Raw genomic sequence first — 6,160 nt, 5'->3', positions numbered from 1 at the left:
AAATTTGACTTGTTTATTTAATGAACTGAGCTTGAATAAAGTTTTAATGATTCGAACACGAGTCGAGTCCAAACTATTTGTATTGTTTATTACTCTTGAGTTCCAAAGAAGGGGTGGCGGGATGGGGAGCGACAAGAGTGGTGAACACACAGGATGGTGGGCAATGGCAGTGAGGGATCAAATTCATAACCACACTACTGTAAAGAAATGTATGCATTTTTATGGTATATGGTATCTAATATCTGTTAGACTTATTTATTTTGATAATTTATTTAATTATATTTTAATTTATTTGAAAGAGAAAAATAGAATCCAAAATTTATTTTGATGATTTATTTAATTATATTTTAATTTATTTGAAAAAGAAAAATAGAATCAAAATTTATTTTGTCCTATTATTTCTCACCTAAACCTTTATCCTAAATGTTGTTAGAATGTATTTAATATTTGATTAAATCAGGAGTTCAAACAGCCCAAAACAAAAGTTCAAACAGCTTAGCACAGTAGTAAGCCAAAAGGGCCAAAAGGTTCAAGTGAAAGATATTCAAATTAGTAATGATGGAAGTACAACGGTTATAAACGGCTATAAAGGTTTAAAAGGCCAAAAGGTTCAAAAGGTTCAAGTGGAAGATATTCAAATTTGTAATGATGGAGTGGAAGATATTCAAATTAATAATGATGGAAGTACAATGGCTATAAATTCGAATGACTACAACGGCTATAAACGACTATAAATTCAAATGAATACAACGGCTATAATTTTCATTATATATACCAAAACCTCTAGTGTAAACAAGTTACAAAAAACCTGAAAATATTCTTTGATCATAATCACTCACATCTATTCTCAGAAATCATACACTGAGCCTTATAGCTTTAAGCCCATCTTTCCTGTGTGAGATTTACAGAAAAATCAAAACTTCATTTTATATATCTATATTTGAGAGATATTTATTGTTAGTTTTCTTTAAAAGCAAAAATACCATTTTATCTTGTAAAAGTGTTGCAAACACCGTTTTCTTGAAATCTTGAGAGTGATTGTGAATCACCTAAGATTTGCAAGGGTTTGGACTTGTGAAGTCTGTGTAAAATCCGTGGAGGATTGCTCAATTTATGAAGAGGTTGCTAGAACCCCTGTGAAGTTAGAAGATAGTGAAAAATTTCAAGTGAAGTTTGAGGAGTGGACGTAGGCCGAGTTGAAACCGAACCACTCTAAATTTGTTTGTCTCTCTCTCCCTTATCTCTTTACTTTATTTTAAATTGTCATAGCTGTATTTCACATTTTTACTGTGTTAAAATCATTAACTGACATAGTTGTTAAGACACTTGTTTTAATTATTTTTATTTCATTAATTATATTTATCTATTGTGCTAGTCAAAATTTTTATTAGGGTATTATTAATTTTAATTGTAAAAACCTAATTCACCTCCCCTTTTAGGTTATTTTTTGGGTAACAATTGGTATCAAAGCTTAGACTCTTGCTTTAGATTTAACCATCTAAGAGTTTAGATCCATGGCAACCTCAGCTAGCACTAGCACTAGCACTAGCACTAGCACTAGCACTATTGAAGGACAAGCCACCAATAGGCCACCATTATTTGTCAGAAACAATTATAGTAATTGGAAAGATAAGATGACTCTATACCTACAAGCCTCTGATTATGCTATGTGAATTATTGTCACCAAAGGTCCAAAAATTCTTACCAAATTAGTAGACAATATTAGTGTACCTAAAACTGAAGATGAATGTGGTGAGAAGGATCATAAATTATTGCAAGCCAATGCTAAAGCCAAACTCACCATTGTTTGTGGATTAGACTCTAAGAAGTATAATAGAATTTCAAGTTGTGATTCGGCAAAAGAAATTTGGGACAAACTTGAAGTAACTTATGAAGGTACAAACCAAGTAAAGGAATCTCGTATTCATATGCTTGTTCATAGTTATGAATTGTTTAAAATAAACTCTGATGAATCTATGTCAAATATGTTTATTAGATTTACTGAAATTGTAAACTCTTTGAAATCTCTTGGCAAAACTTATACTAACAGTGAGTTGGTAAGAAAAATTCTTAGGTGTTTACCAAAGAATTGGGAAGCAAAGGCCACCACAATTATAGAAGCCAAAGTCCTCTCCACACTTGGATTGGATGAGCTTATGGGTTCCCTTATGACTCATGAGATCACCATGAAAGGACATGAGGATGTTGAAAAGAAAAAGAAAAGTGGAATTGCATTCAAAGCCTCATCAAATGAAGAAGAACATGAAAACTCCAGTGAGGATGAAGGCTATGCCATGTTTAGTAGAAATCTCAAAAAGCACTTCAAGAAAAACAATTATGGAGGAAGAAAACCTTTCAAGAACGAGTACGACAAAGATAACAAGAAAGAGCCTATTATTTGCTATGAGTGCAAAAATCCTAGACATATGAAGATGGATTGTCCAAAATTGAAGAATCACGGAAAAAAACTACATAAAAAAAAAAAACAAAAAGGCCATGGTAGCAGCTTGGGGAGAAAGTGAAGATGAAAGCTCAAGTGATGAAATTGAAAATGAAGTAGCCAACTTATGTCTCATGGCTCTTGAAGATGAAGACTCTACTCAAGATGAGATAACTACTCTTTATGAAGAACTTGAAAGTGCATTCCATGAACTATCAAATGACTTTAGAAAAGTTTGTGCCAAAAATAATGTGTTGAAGAAATCTGTTGCATCTTTATCTATTAATGTAGAAGAATTAAAGAAAGAAAAAATTATTTTGAAAAATGATTTTGATACTATCTCTAATGAGAAAACTACTTTAAAAAACAATATTGATGATTTAACAAAAACACTTGAAAATTTTGTAAAATGTAGAGATAATCTCAACATGCTTCTTGGAAATCAAAGATGTGTTTTTGATAAAGCGGGTATTGGATATGACCCTATTAAGAAACAAAAGAATTTTAATACAATTTTTAAAAAGGCACCTCTTATGACACACCTTCATATTACTTGTTATTATTGTAGAAAGAAAGACCATTATATATCTTATTGTCCATTCAAAAAGAATATGAACAAGGGAATTAAAAAGATTTGGATTATTAAGGAATCTAACAAAACTAACCAAGAAGGACCCAAAAAACTATGGGTACCAAAAACCAACACTTGATTGTCATCTTGTAGGTTTGCCTTAAGTCCAAAGCTAAAGAAGGGAAGTGGTACCTTAATAGTGGATGTTCCAGACACATGATCGGAGATAAATCCTTCTTTACTACACTGTCATCCAAAGATGGAGGCCTTGTTATTTTTGGAGACAACAAGAAAGGAAAAATCATTGGTATTGGTAGCATCAGTATTTCTCCTAACCCTTCTATTGAAAATGTTTTACTTGTTGATGGAGCATAACCTACTTAGTATTAGCCAATTATGTGATAAAGGTAATCGAGTTATTTTTGATAAATCACATTGCACAATTGAAATCACAAATGATCATAAAGTTTTATTCGTTGGTAATGGTCATGATAATGTTTATGTTTTTCATCTTAATGATCTCTATGCTAGTGATGTTAAATGTTTTTATGTTAATAATGAAAATAGTTGGTTATGGCATAGAAGACTTGGTCATGCTCATATGGATTTAATTGCTAAACTTTTGAGAAAGGATTTGGTCATTGGACTTCCAAAAATTAAATTTGAAAAAGATCATCTTTGTAGTGCTTGTCAACAAGGAAAACAAACTAAAACATCATTTAAATCAAAATCTCATATTTCCACAACTAGACCTTTACAACTATTGCATATGGATTTTATTGGCATACATCTCATGAAATGCGTTTGATTGATAAATTGTTGAATTAATTGTTTATAACATTCATGTTGTGTTCCACATTAAGTAAAATGTTTTATCACACTTGAGTATGTGGATTGAATTGATAAAAATGCCTCTTGATAATGTTATGTGATTAAAATAGATTGTTGTATCATTTTTTAATAAAACAAAGGGCATAACACTATTTTCTTATGCATATTATGGTATGTGCTACAACTTGAAAATTCTGAAAAATAGCATTCCAAACTCTTGTTTGATCATTGAATTATTTTTTACTTTTTGAGTTTGTGATAAGAAGTGATTTGTATTGTGTTTTTATTGAGTAATAGTGTTTGTTCTATGAATGCTATATTTACACAAATCACATTAAAAAAGGGTAGCACCAACTTAGGGGGAGAAATCATTTTGCTAACACACTTGTTAAACCCTTTTGAGATGAACTCCTCATGAAAGAAAATTGAAGATTGAAAAGCTTTCATTTCTTGAACCTAACGTATGTCTCATATACTCTCTTAAGCTTTTGAGGTAAAAATTCTATCTTATTTCTTTTGAGCTAATGTTGTTATTACTTTGATATAAAAAAGATTGATTATGCTTCATATAATTTGCAATGTATACTCTTTGATGATGCTCTTGCCTAAAAATCATGCCTATACTTAAAATGTGTGCTATATATTGAAATTCATGATTTTTCTTGGCATATGAATTGCCATACCTTGAACATGTTTCATTTTTTGGATTTACATTAGCTCCATGAGATTATATTGCGTTTAACCTATTATGAGCAATATTTGGTATTCTACATAATACTTGAGCTATGATTGTTAAATCTTCTAAATTGCATATTGGTATCCTTGGTAAATTGCATGTTGGTATCATTTTGGCATCCTTATTGGTAACATTTGGCATCCTATTTGATATTATTGAGGAGAACATTTCAGTTATGAGCTTTCATTGTTCATATCTCCTATTGATTTTGCCAGATGAAACAAGGGGAAAAATTTAAACTTGATTAGTTTTAAACTGTGTAATTTTTTTTTGGGTTCTGCATCTTGAGGTAAAATTAACTTTGCATTAATTGATTTTTTTTAAACCCTCATGGTATTTTATTTGCATTACCATTCCAGCAACACCAACATCTCATTAAGTTTAATTTCTGCTATTATTATTTTATTTTATTTTACTTTATTTTTATTTTTTTGCTATTAGGCTTCATTTCTTTTATTTTTATTTTTTTCATTATTATTTTTTGTTTGGGCTTAATTTTTTTATTTTTTTCTACTTTTTAATTTCATTTTTTAGTACTTAAACATAAAAACAAAAACAAATCAAAATACAATTATTGACATAAAAAAAACATCCTTCATTTTTTTTACTGCCATACACCGATCAAACTAAACATATTTCAAAAAAAAAAAAAAAAAAACCACCCTTCATTTTTTTCCAGCCATATGTCGACCGCACTTACTCGCCTCTTCCACCATTTTCTTCTTCTTTTTATCACCTTGAGCGACCCTTGACGCCCTTGCCCTCGTGCTTTCGTCCAGAGTGACGACTCCCCGCTGACTATCAAAGGCCAAGAACGACGTTGCTCCAAATCGGGGCATGGAGGTGGTCTTCCGTTTAAGCTCTTTATTTTTGGCCTTTAGTGCACCTATTTCTGCTCACGCATCCTTTAACATGCGCTGGAGCAGAGAGAGTTGGGCGTTGACCTATTGGAGCTCACTCGTTCTGTTCTGCAGTCGATGCACTAATTTTGTGACTGCAGTCACCGTCTCCATACAGGACGTTAGTGTGAAATGATTGGCTTCAATGTCTGATTGAGCTGCCATTATTTGCTCAATCGACATCATAGGAAGGTTGGGAAGAGTAGGAGCCGAGGCACTCGGTCCAACAGAGCATATGGGATCGTTCAGGTCCGAAAATAGAGTGAGGGGATGGGATAAGGAAGCCATGGTTTAGAGGTGAGAGTTGTAAACGAAATGAGTTGTAGAGAAATAAAAAAGAACAGACTGAGGTTTGGCCTCCTCCGTTCAGTTTTTTTTTGTCTCTCGATGAGGAAGAAGAAACAGACGAGAGTGGTGAAGAAGAGATATAAGAGAATTGTGAAGAAGAAAATGGAAGAGTGTGTGATTTAGAAGAAGGCTGAAGAGAAGAAGACAAGGAGGGCGAGATAGCCGAGACGAGCGGCAATCGAGGAGAGTTGCTTTTGTCGGCCAATGAAGCAAAAGCGAGGCCGCGTGGCAACCGCGTTTTGCAAAAAACGAGAGCAACGCGAGAGAGTTGTATATGTAATATATATATATATATATATATGTTGATTGACCGTTGATCGATATATATATATATA

Source organism: Camellia sinensis, chromosome 1 (assembly GCF_055761805.1).
Source record: "Camellia sinensis isolate YWXY chromosome 1, ASM5576180v1, whole genome shotgun sequence".
NCBI lineage: Eukaryota > Viridiplantae > Streptophyta > Magnoliopsida > Ericales > Theaceae > Camellia > Camellia sinensis.
Note: the sequence above shows the minus strand (reverse complement) of the source record.